Source organism: Crinia signifera, chromosome 2, assembly GCF_055691185.1.
Source record: "Crinia signifera chromosome 2, ASM5569118v1, whole genome shotgun sequence".
Lineage (NCBI taxonomy): Eukaryota > Metazoa > Chordata > Amphibia > Anura > Myobatrachidae > Crinia > Crinia signifera.
Genome location: NC_139218.1, coordinates 21,834,024 through 21,848,174, shown reverse-complemented (window position 1 = coordinate 21,848,174; position 14,151 = coordinate 21,834,024). Strand labels below are relative to the sequence as shown.

General features: G+C 47.4%; 1 pseudogene; it reads right to left on the bottom strand.

The window, feature by feature from the left end:
• Nucleotides 1-14,032: 14,032 nt before the first annotated feature.
• On the bottom strand, nucleotides 14,033-14,151 carry LOC146061893 (5S ribosomal RNA; annotated as a pseudogene).

Sequence of the window (14,151 nt, the reverse complement as noted above, 5' to 3'; positions counted from 1 at the left end):
GTCACCTTATATAACGCCACCACACGCTCTGTATATAGAGGTGGATGGTGGCCATCTGCTGCATCTAACGGCTGTCACCTTATATAACGCCACCACACTCTCTGTATATAGAGGTGGATGGTGGCCATCTGCTGCATCTAACGGCTGTCACCTTATATAACGCCACCACACGCTCTGTATATAGAGGTGGATGGTGGCCATCTGCTGCATCTAACGGCTGTCACCTTATATAATGCCACCACACGCTCTGTATATAGAGGTGGATGGTGGCCATCTGCTGCATCTAACGGCTGTCACCTTATATAACACCACCACACGCTCTGTATATAGAGGTGGATGGTGGCCATCTGCTGCATCTAACGGCTGTCACCTCATATAACGCCACCACACGCTCTGTATATAGAGGTGGATGGTGGCCAACTGCTGCATCTAACGGCTGTCACCTTATATAACACCACCACACGCTCTGTATATAGAGGTGGATGGTGGCCATCTGCGGCATCTAACGGCTGTCACCTTATATAACGCCACCACACGCTCTGTATATAGAGGTGGATGGTGGCCATCTGCGGCATCTAACGGCTGTCACCTTATATAACGCCACCACACGCTCTGTATATAGAGGTGGATGGTGGCCATCTGCTGCATCTAACGGCTGTCACCTTATATAACGCCACCACACGCTCTGTATATAGAGGTGGATGGTGGCCATCTGCTGCATCTAACGGCTGTCACCTTATATAACACCACTACACGCTCTGTATATAGAGGTGGATGGTGGCCATCTGCTGCATCTAACGGCTGTCACCTTATATAACACCACCACGCGCTCTGTATATAGAGGTGGATGGTGGCCATCTGCTGCATCTAACGGCTGTCACCTTATATAACGCCACCACACGCTCTGTATATAGAGGTGGATGGTGGCCATCTGCTGCATCTAACGGCTGTCACCTTATATAACACCACCACGCGCTCTGTATATAGAGGTGGATGGTGGCCATCTGCTGCATCTAACGGCTGTCACCTTATATAACACCACCACGCGCTCTGTATATAGAGGTGGATGGTGGCCATCTGCTGCATCTAACGGCTGTCACCTTATATAACACCACCACACGCTCTGTATATAGAGGTGGATGGTGGCCATCTGCTGCATCTAACGGCTGTCACCTTATATAACGCCACCACGCGCTCTGTATATAGAGGTGGATGGTGGCCATCTGCTGCATCTAACGGCTGTCACCTTATATAACGCCACCACATGCTCTGTATATAGAGGTGGATGGTGGCCATCTGCTGCATCTAACGGCTGTCACCTTATATAACGCCACCACACGCTCTGTATATAGAGGTGGATGGTGGCCATCTGCTGCATCTAACGGCTGTCACCTTATATAACACCCCCACACGCTCTGTATATAGAGGTGGATGGTGGCCATCTGCTGCATCTAACGGCTGTCACCTTATATAACGCCACCACATGCTGTGTATATAGAGGTGGATGGTGGCCATCTGCTGCATCTAACGGCTGTCACCTTATATAACGCCACCACACGCTCTGTATATAGAGGTGGATGGTGGCCATCTGCTGCATCTAACGGCTGTCACCTTATATAACGCCACCACACGCTCTGTATATAGAGGTGGATGGTGGCCATCTGCTGCATCTAACGGCTGTCACCTTATATAACGCCACCACGCGCTCTGTATATAGAGGTGGATGGTGGCCATCTGCTGCATCTAACGGCTGTCACCTTATATAACGCCACCACATGCTCTGTATATAGAGGTGGATGGTGGCCATCTGCTGCATCTAACGGCTGTCACCTCATATAACGCCACCACACTCTCTGTATATAGAGGTGGATGGTGGCCATCTGCTGCATCTAACGGCTGTCACCTTATATAACGTCACCACATGCTCTGTATATAGAGGTGGACGGTGGCCATCTGCTGCATCTAACGGCTGTCACCTTATATAACACCACCACGCGCTCTGTATATAGAGGTGGATGGTGGCCATCTGCTGCATCTAACGGCTGTCACCTTATATAACACCACCACACGCTCTGTATATAGAGGTGGATGGTGACCGTCTGCTGCATCTAACGGCTGTCACCTTATATATCGCCACCACATGCTCTGTATATAGAGGTGGATGGTGGCCATCTGCTGCATCTAACGGCTGTCACCTTATATAACGCCACCACGCGCTCTGTATATAGAGGTGGATGGTGGCCATGTGCTGCATCTAACGGCTGTCACCTTATATAACGCCACCACGCGCTCTGTATATAGAGGTGGATGGTGGCCATCTGCTGCATCTAACGGCTGTCACCTTATATAACGCCACCACACGCTCTGTATATAGAGGTGGATGGTGGCCATCCGGTGCATCTAACGGCTGTCACCTTATATAACGCCACCACATGCTCTGTATGTAGAGGTGGATGGTGGCCATCTGCTGCATCTAACGGCTGTCACCTTATATAACGCCACCACGCGCTCTGTATATAGAGGTGGATGGTGGCCATCTGCTGCATCTAACGGCTGTCACCTTATATAACGCCACCACACGCTCTCTATATAGAGGTGGATGGTGGCCATCCGGTGCATCTAACGGCTGTCACCTTATATAACGCCACCACACGCACTGTATATAGAGGTGGATGGTGGCCATCTGCGGCATCTAACGGCTGTCACCTTATATAACGCCACCACACGCTCTGTATATAGAGGTGGATGGTGGCCATCTGCTGCATCTAACGGCTGTCACCTTATATAACGCCACCACACGCACTGTATATAGAGGTGGATGGTGGCCATCTGCGGCATCTAACGGCTGTCACCTTATATAACGCCACCACACGCACTGTATATAGAGGTGGATGGTGGCCATCTGCTGCATCTAACGGCTGTCACCTTATATAACGCCACCACGTGCTCTGTATATAGAGGTGGATGGTGGCCATCTGCGGCATCTAACGGCTGTCACCTTATATAACACCCCCACACGCTCTGTATATAGAGGTGGATGGTGGCCATCTGCTGCATCTAACGGCTGTCACCTTATATAACGCCACCACGTGCTCTGTATATAGAGGTGGATGGTGGCCATCTGCGGCATCTAACGGCTGTCACCTTATATAACACCCCCACACGCTCTGTATATAGAGGTGGATGGTGGCCATCTGCTGCATCTAACGGCTGTCACCTTATATAACGCCACCACATGCTCTGTATATAGAGGTGGATGGTGGCCATCTGCGGCATCTAACGGCTGTCACCTTATATAACGCCACCACGCGCTCTGTATATAGAGGTGGATGGTGGCCATCTGCTGCATCTAACGGCTGTCACCTTATATAACGCCACCACACGCTCTGTATATAGAGGTGGATGGTGGCCATCTGCTGCATCTAACGGCTGTCACCTTATATAACGCCACCACATGCTCTGTATATAGAGGTGGATGGTGGCCATCTGCGGCATCTAACGGCTGTCACCTTATATAACGCCACCACGCGCTCTGTATATAGAGGTGGATGGTGGCCATCTGCTGCATCTAACGGCTGTCACCTTATATAACGCCACCACATGCTCTGTATATAGAGGTGGATGGTGGCCATCTGCTGCATCTAACGGCTGTCACCTCATATAACGCCACCACACGCTCTGTATATAGAGGTGGATGGTGGCCATCTGCTCCATCTAACGGCTGTCACCTTATATAACGCCACCACACGCTCTGTATATAGAGGTGGATGGTGGCCATCTGCTGCATCTAACGGCTGTCACCTTATATAACACCACCACACGCTCTGTATATAGAGGTGGATGGTGGCCATATGCTGCATCTAACGGCTGTCACCTTATATAACGCCACCACGCGCTCTGTATATAGAGGTGGATGGTGGCCGTCTGCTGCATCTAACGGCTGTCACCTTATATAACGCCACCACACTCACTGTATATAGAGGTGGATGGTGGCCATCTGCTGCATCTAACGGCTGTCACCTTATATATCACCACCACGCGCTCTGTATATAGAGGTGGATGGTGGCCGTCTGCTGCATCTAACGGCTGTCACCTTATATAACGCCACCACACGCTCTGTATATAGAGGTGGATGGTGGCCATCTGCGGCATCTAACGGCTGTCACCTTATATAACGCCACCACACGCTCTGTATATAGAGGTGGATGGTGGCCATCTGCTGCATCTAACGGCTGTCACCTTATATAACGCCACCACACGCTCTGTATATAGAGGTGGATGGTGGCCATCTGCTGCATCTAACGGCTGTCACCTTATATAACACCACCACATGCTCTGTATATAGAGGTGGATGGTGGCCATCTGCTGCATCTAACGGCTGTCACCTTATACAACGCCACCACACGCTCTGTATATAGAGGTGGATGGTGGCCATCTGCTGCATCTAACGGCTGTCACCTTATATAACGCCACCACACGCTCTGTATATAGAGGTGGATGGTGGCCATCTGCTGCATCTAACGGCTGTCACCTTATATAACGCCACCACACGCTCTGTATATAGAGGTGGATGGTGGCCATCTGCTGCATCTAACGGCTGTCACCTTATATAACGCCACCACACGCTCTGTATATAGAGGTGGATGGTGGCCATCTGCTGCATCTAACGGCTGTCACCTTATATAACGCCACCACACGCTCTGTATATAGAGGTGGATGGTGGCCATCTGCTGCATCTAACGGCTGTCACCTTATATAACGCCACCACATGCTCTGTATATAGAGGTGGATGGTGGCCATCTGCTGCATCTAACGGCTGTCACCTTATATAACACCACCACATGCTCTGTATATAGAGGTGGATGGTGGCCATCTGCTGCATCTAACGGCTGTCACCTTATACAACGCCACCACACGCTCTGTATATAGAGGTGGATGGTGGCCATCTGCTGCATCTAACGGCTGTCACCTTATATAACGCCACCACACGCTCTGTATATAGAGGTGGATGGTGGCCGTCTGCTGCATCTAACGGCTGTCACCTTATATAACGCCACCACACTCACTGTATATAGAGGTGGATGGTGGCCATCTGCTGCATCTAACGGCTGTCACCTTATATATCACCACCACGCGCTCTGTATATAGAGGTGGATGGTGGCCGTCTGCTGCATCTAACGGCTGTCACCTTATATAACGCCACCACACGCTCTGTATATAGAGGTGGATGGTGGCCATCTGCGGCATCTAACGGCTGTCACCTTATATAACGCCACCACACGCTCTGTATATAGAGGTGGATGGTGGCCATCTGCTGCATCTAACGGCTGTCACCTTATATAACGCCACCACACGCTCTGTATATAGAGGTGGATGGTGGCCATCTGCTGCATCTAACGGCTGTCACCTTATATAACACCACCACATGCTCTGTATATAGAGGTGGATGGTGGCCATCTGCTGCATCTAACGGCTGTCACCTTATACAACGCCACCACACGCTCTGTATATAGAGGTGGATGGTGGCCATCTGCTGCATCTAACGGCTGTCACCTTATATAACGCCACCACACGCTCTGTATATAGAGGTGGATGGTGGCCATCTGCTGCATCTAACGGCTGTCACCTTATATAACGCCACCACACGCTCTGTATATAGAGGTGGATGGTGGCCATCTGCTGCATCTAACGGCTGTCACCTTATATAACGCCACCACACGCTCTGTATATAGAGGTGGATGGTGGCCATCTGCTGCATCTAACGGCTGTCACCTTATATAACGCCACCACACGCTCTGTATATAGAGGTGGATGGTGGCCATCTGCTGCATCTAACGGCTGTCACCTTATATAACGCCACCACACGCTCTGTATATAGAGGTGGATGGTGGCCATCTGCTGCATCTAACGGCTGTCACCTTATATAACACCACCACACGCTCTGTATATAGAGGTGGATGGTGGCCATATGCTGCATCTAACGGCTGTCACCTTATATATCGCCACCACACGCTCTGTATATAGAGGTGGATGGTGGCCATCTGCTGCATCTAACGGCTGTCACCTTATATAACGCCACCACAGGCTCTGTATATAGAGGTGGATGGTGGCCATCTGCTGCATCTAACGGCTGTCACCTTATATAACGCCACCACACGCTCTGTATATAGAGGTGGATGGTGGCCATCTGCTGCATCTAACGGCTGTCACCTTATATAACACCACCACACGCTCTGTATATAGAGGTGGATGGTGGCCATATGCTGCATCTAACGGCTGTCACCTTATATATCGCCACCACACGCTCTGTATATAGAGGTGGATGGTGGCCATCTGCTGCATCTAACGGCTGTCACCTTATATAACGCCACCACACGCACTGTATATAGAGGTGGATGGTGGCCATCTGCTGCATCTAACGGCTGTCACCTTATATAACGCCACCACACGCTCTGTATATAGAGGTGGATGGTGGCCATCTGCTGCATCTAACGGCTGTCACCTTATATAACGCCACCACACGCTCTGTATATAGAGGTGGATGGTGGCCATCTGCTGCATCTAACGGCTGTCACCTTATATAACACCACCACACGCTCTGTATATAGAGGTGGATGGTGGCCATCTGCTGCATCTAACGGCTGTCACCTTATATAACGCCACCACACGCTCTGTATATAGAGGTGGATGGTGGCCATCTGCTGCATCTAACGGCTGCTGTCACCTTATATAACACCACCACACGCTCTGTATATAGAGGTGGATGGTGGACATCTGCTGCATCTAACGGCTGTCACCTTATATAACGCCACCACACGCTCTGTATATAGAGGTGGATGGTGGCCATCTGCTGCATCTAACGGCTGTCACCTTATATAACGCCACCACACGCTCTGTATATAGAGGTGGATGGTGGCCATCTGCTGCATCTAACGGCTGTCACCTTATATAACACCACCACACGCTCTGTATATAGAGGTGGATGATGGCCATCTGCTGCATCTAACGGCTGTCACCTTATATAACGCCACCACACGCTCTGTATATAGAGGTGGATGGTGGCCATCTGCTGCATCTAACGTCTGTCACCTTATATAACGCCACCACACGCTCTGTATATAGAGGTGGATGGTGGCCATCTGCTGCATCTAACGGCTGTCACCTTATATAACGCCACCACGCGCTCTGTATATAGAGGTGGATGGTGGCCATATGCTGCATCTAACGGCTGCTGTCACCTTATATAACACCACCACACGCTCTGTATATAGAGGTGGATGGTGGACATCTGCTGCATCTAACGGCTGTCACCTTATATATTAGGCCACCACACGCTCTGTATATAGAGGTGGATGGATCATTAGGTCCATATGCATTGGATCGACCACTGATGGTCGACAGGGTCAAAAGGTCAGCTCAAGCATTAGGTCGACAGTGAAAAGGTCGACATGAGTTTTTCCACTCTCTTTGTCCCGAATGTCGGTGCCTTGCTTCGCTCGGCGCACTATTATATTCTCCCTCCACGCCCTAGTGGATGGAAGGCCAGCTAACAGAGCTGCATCTGGCCCATTTGACGACATATCGGGAAAATCAGGAGCAGGAATAATCTTGGTTACTTTTGATTTTATGCAGGAAAGAAATCATTTCCCATTGGTTAAGTGTTTAATCTATAAAATACAATACAAACAGGATAAACCGAAAAAGAAATACATATAAAAAAGGTTTATTATATTATTATTATTATTATCCTTTATTTATATGGTGCCACAAGGGTTCCGCAGCGCCCAATTACAGAGTACATAGAGAAGTAAGCAAACAGGAAACAGGTGAATACGATAGAAGACAAGCACAGGGGACATAAGCACAGCTGCATCAGCAGACGGCACTGACAGAAGTAGCAGGGTGGCAGAAATCTGCAGCATTCCATACATATATATCCTTTAGCATACAATATATCACATGTAATCCCAGCCAAGATGGCCCGGCTCAGAAGCAAACCCAGAGGTGGCGGGCAGTACGGACGGTGTTATGGTTAGCATTACTGCCTCACAGTGCTGAGGACATGGGTTCCATTCCCATCATGGCCCTAACTGTGCAGAGTTTGTATGTTCTCCCCGTGCTTGCGTGGGTTTACAGCGGGTACTCCGGTTTCCTCCCACAATCCAAAAATATACTGGTAGGCTAATTGGCTCCCAACAAATTAACCCTAGAATGTCTGTGTGCGTGTACATGTGGAAGGGGACATAGATTGTAAACTCCGCTGGGGCAGGGACTGATGTGAATGTTCAAATATTCTCTGTACAGCGCTGCGGAACATGTATGCGATATATAAGAAACTGGTAATAAATAAATAATACACCTGTGTCTTATATTTGACATCATCAGAAAGTGACAAACCACACAGTCTGATTAGTGTTACTAATGGCAATTTAAAGATACCACAATAGAAATTAGGTTTATTTGCATCTGAAAATGATCCACATTGATGGCAAATAGAAGAGTTAATAGTAAATTCATTTCTAAAGCCCCGTACACACGGGGGGAGATATATTGCTAGCAGATGGTCGCTGATGAGAAGGAACCTCAGCCGGCGGTGCCGCAGAGGTAATCAGCTGGCGATTAGAATGGGGCAGAAAACGGGAGCGCGCACCCGGCGATTTATCGCGATTTATCGTTGGGGCACACTTCCATCACTGGCAATATGGTCACCTGCGACCATATTTCCAGCGATTTCAGCCCCTATCGCCCCCGTGTGTACACAGCTTAAATCTCACTATCCATATTCCACTGTACGTCAGACTAATACTTTGCTAATTTGCTATTAGGCCCCCCTCATCTAGGAGGGGCAGAGCTAAAATGATGCAACTGGTACCATCCCCTCCCCTAAGAGCCGTGAATAGCGGCATTTACTGAAATGGGGGCAGGGCTTAATGATGGCAAGCTCCACCCCCCGAAAACTGCAGAGAGAGTCTCCTCTCTGGGTTTCTCATGGAGAGGAGACTATAAAGGTGGGCAAGTATGTGTAAAGGCCAAAAAGTGATAAAATGGAGAGTGATAAACCACCAGCCAATCAGCTCCTACCTGCCAGGCTGGGTTTTAAAAATGAAAGGTAGGAGCTGATTGGCTGCTTGTTGATCACTCTCCACTTAATGACTTTTTGAAGCTTGATACATCTGGCCCTATGTGGGGTAAGATCTATAGGAATGTTAATGCATAGCTAGGGGTACATATGTGTGAGGTTACACTTATATGAATGTAAATGCATAGCTATAATCTGAGTAAATGACATTTTTTGCCCTTGAACTGATTTTCCACCACCCTTAAGGTGCCCATACACGCTCCGTTCCTGCTCCGTCCATTTTGTACTCTGAGATGCGCGCTCCCGCACAGCTCATCGTACAGTACATGTGCTGCACATACTTTTTGTACTATCTTTACATCGTATCGCATTGCATGCACAAGGCATTCGATGCGATACGATGTGTACTTTAAAAGTACAAAACGGACGCCCAGAACGGAGCGTGTATGGGCTCCTTTATAGTAACTTAGAACTGCACACAAAGGTAGCGCTAGGAACTAGATCTTTGCGCTAGGAACTAGGACAGGTACATTTAAGGTGCCCATACACTAGTAAGATTTATCTTCAGATCTGGTTGGTTGGAACAAAAACATGGTTATGGATGAGTGACAGTTTGACAGTTTTCCAGCATTTCCAAGCAAATGGTCAACTGTCATTTGCTCTCATCCATAACCAGGTTTTTGTTCCAACCAGACAGATCTGCAGATAAATCTGCGTGTGTATGGCCACCTTAAGCCTGATGAAGTGACCAAGTGGAAGGTGACATTACAGAAGCCAGTCAGCCCCTAACTGTCATCTGTGAAACCCAGACGGTAACGTGACAGTTGGGATTGGACTGGCTTTTATAAGATCATGGTTGATGTGATAAGATTAGTAGTTCTACCAGTACACTAGTCCCTTTCCTAACCACAGGTCCTGACACCTTTGCTTACTGCCCTCTACATGCCTGTGATGTCACAATCACACAGGCTGTCCTACATAAAGCGATGCTGGGCAACTGCCAGCCACTTTGTGGTGACAGCTCTACAGTTAGAACCGCATTGCTTCTCTCTGAGTGATTTCTTCTCAATTTATTTGAGTCCGAAAACCCCATTGGAAAAAATATTTAATACTGACTACTGGATTACAGAGGACTGGATTCCAATAAGAAAACATCTTTGGATAAAGAACCAGCTTTGGGTAAGGCCGGAATAATACTTGGCCTAGATTACTACCCCTCTAGTCACCTCTGCATTATATCCAGCTTTCACATTTATATTGTGTGAAGGAATACATAGTAAAGAATGAAAAAATTCGCTGGAGGAGGGTCTGATAGTTGTCCGAAATGTGGAGAAGGGGATGCCACCCTTGACCACTTGTTGTGGAGCTGCAAGATGGTTAGTAGGTTTTGGGATGAAATAATTAAAACTTTGGTCCTGATTGGTGTCCCACGAAATACCTTAAATAAACTAAATCTGGTCCTTGGGATTTGGGCGGAAGGGACAATTAATCGGGAAATGAAGCAGTTGGCAAAGAACCTAGCGGCCCTAGCGAAGGTAATAATAGCACGTAGGTGGATGTCCCCTTTGGGACCGCTCCATGGAGAATGGGTCAATCTAGTGAACCAGACCAGTGAACATGAGAAATTTGTGCATGCATCCAGGGGTTCGAGTTCTAAATACCAGGGCATTTGGGGATATTGGAATAGGTCAGCAGACCATAGAGTCAATAACTGTGAGAGGTTGAATGTATAAGCACTTGTTTTTTGATCATAGTCAAATAACCAGATAATATAGATTTAGTTGCACGTATGAGGAGCTCTCCTCTCTTACACAGAACGAGGCTTAGTAATTGTACCACAGTAGATAACCCTTTATTTATTTTTTTAGACACAAAAAAAAAAAAAAAAAAAAAAAAAGAATTTACTATGAACCTAAACTCCAGTAAGAAGATCCTGGATGAACTGAAACCCATCTACTCTCATGTGATGAAGAGATGTCTGCCTGATATCATTGCCTGCATGCCATTGGAGGGCCTTGTGCAGAAGATCCGCACGATAAATCATGTCATCAGGAAGGAGATGCACTGGATGGCCCTTACAGACAGACACGTGATCTTTGACTTTCTGAGCCACGTCTTACGGCTAAGAACGGATGTGAGCAGCTTATTCAGCAACATCATACCGGCCGTTGTAAAGACAATGCTAGGGGCAGAGTGTGTCAACAGTGAGGGCCTTTGGCTTTCAGCCAGCAAAGTCCTTTATTACTTAGCCCGGGACTACATGGAGGCCACTATTGAGGAGCTTGTGACTACCGTTCAAAGCATCGGGTACTCCTCGTGTCTGTCTATATTTACCACCCTAACTGCTATAATGTCTTATCCCACCGTTCCCTTCAATCGGAAGGTGTATTTATTAGCGGAAATATGTGACAACATGGTAGCCGCAACTCATCCTGGCACCCAAAAGGTATTTGCCATGTTCATCAATAATGCCTCTGTGGCCTTCGGAGGTAATGGCATGAAAGAGCCAAATATTGTCCTATTGTTCACAAAAGCCCGCACTGTGCTAGCTAACTGGGAAGTGCAAAACGTGGATTGTGCTGAGGTCCAAGAGATCATAACAGCCACTATACACCAAGTGTCTACCTTACTGGCCGACCACCAGCAGAGACCAACAACACCCAGCACCGATGCCAGCCACGTAGACCAGCACCCCAAGGCCAAGCTCATTGTCTATGGTCCCGAAGCAGTGTACCGGAAAGATCTATCTGGCAGTCTGTATAACGAGTCTGAACTTCTGGATGACTTTGTTATGGAAATGATCAAAACTGGGAAATGCACAGAGATGTTGGGACTTCTTAGGCCACTATGGGACTCGAAGGATGTAGACACCAAACAAACAAGTGTCACAATTTGCGCATCTCTCCTGTCATTTCCATTGAGTCTGCCAAGAGACCTACATAAAGGACTCCTCAATGATCTATTGCGCATAATGGACGGCGTTAATATCTATACGCGCCAAAAGATTTTAGACTGCATTAAATACACCACAAAGACCTTTATAAATCTGACTATAAAATTCAGAAAAGCCCTTACAGGGGCACTCGTGCGCGAGTTAAAGAAAGAAGAAAATCAGAACTCGGTCTACATGATCCTAGAACCATTGCTGGCCATTCTGGAGTTGCATAAGGAGAAAGCTTGGTACAAATACGATGATGACATACTCAGCCACATCGCACAGTATCTCAATGATAAACAACCAAGCACCCGACTATGTGCAACTAAGCTGTTTGGTGAGCTAGTCCAGCAATCCAGAAGGCTTCCATTCAGTTCCATCACCAGATTGATTGATGAACATTGCAGCACATTATTGGTCAATCTGCACAGCTATAACCCAGAAATCGTATCAGCTGCAGCAGTCTGCCTCGGCCACTGCCTTCCCCACCTGGGCTGCAGGGCCATTGTCCTGGAAGGTGCCACCGAGTGGTGGGACACAAGGGACATAACGGCCATTTATCGCAAACTGGCTAAGAAACGCCATCTGAAGTCCTTGCTACTTGAAGCAATAAAAGCGTTTCCTGCATCTGCAGAAGCTTGGGCAGTTGTGAGGCATATAACAGCAATAAAGGACTTCATATCTTATGAGGAACTAAATTCAGTTGACTTGGAAATCCTATGGAAGGCTCTGCACACGGCAAAGACTGAAGGTGTTTCAAAAGTTGTACAAAGAGCATCCCAGGCGCTTGGTGAAAAGTGGAAATGTCTCAGTACAGTAACGGTAATGCCCTGTAACAGTCCAATGCGCCTGCGTGGTTGTATTCCACAAACTAAAAGGTACTAGGACCTGAGGACCTTACTGCCACCCCTTCCCAAACCGTCTATAGGGAGCCCGATGCTGGCTAGACGTTACAGGCAAAAGAAAACGATGAAAACAAAGATTTCAAGCAGCGCTTGTGCAGAATAAATTGTATATTTATTTTAAAATTTCATAAAAATTGTGTTGTGGCCAGCAACATGGACAGGACATACATACATAAATGACAAACAATTCCCCTTGGATACTAGTATTTAGCAGGTTAGTTTATGCATGCAATCATCCAGATGGTTAGTCTTAGGGCTTGATAAGTTGTTATTAACGTTTGTTAGTATAGATACAGTCCCCACTTTAAGTGCACATAGTGGTTAGATGCTGCTTTGCAAAACAGAATTTACTTGCTGTTTGGAATGAGGGGACAGGCTCCTGATCCACAGAGGTGAGCTCCCACCGCTGGTGCAGTCCAAATTTAATTGCGGTATTTCTGGGGCTTCCCTACTGGTTTGAGATAGGGGTTGGGCTGGCACAGGCTTGGGGGAAGAATTACTGGGTATAATTTAAGCGTTGTTAATTGAAGTAAACCAACATAAGAGGAAAGCCGTGCGGGAAAGACCCTGACAGGCTGTTTTACTGGTTGGTGGTGCTCCCAAGAAAAAGTTCAGAATATCAACTGAGAATGGAGGTAGTCTATAGAAGAAGACTAAAGAAGAACCAACAAGGTTTTTGGGGCACACTTGATATAATATACAGTTAAATGGATGTACAGATGATGTAACAATAAAACGTAACTTTTAATTGAAAGCTTAATTAATAAAATAGGTTCATATAACTATATCCACACACCATTTATGTGATTATCGGAGAGCACCATACGTGATGGACTCCCGCCACTTATTATGACAATATCAAGAATAAAGATAATTCAACAAGAGCGAAAATGTTTCGGTAGAGTGTTGCCTAGTACCAATTTTTATATATAATATACGGTATCGGCAATCGGACAGGGCATAGGTCACTGCGCACCACCACTACGATATCCACCACAGTGTCGGCAGAGATGGGTATGGACAGTTGGGGCATGAGAGGAAAAGAGAAGGAGGGGGTCCAAGTTTGTTGTGGCTGCACCTCAACAGTATTAACAGGCGTACTGCCCCAGTGGATGAATACAGCACTGGATATTCCCTATAGGTCCCCCATATAGGTACTTATCCAGCCTCTCACTGCTTAGCTTCTGTGTTCGGATGGATTACAGGCGGTCCAGTGAAGTATGGCTGTATGG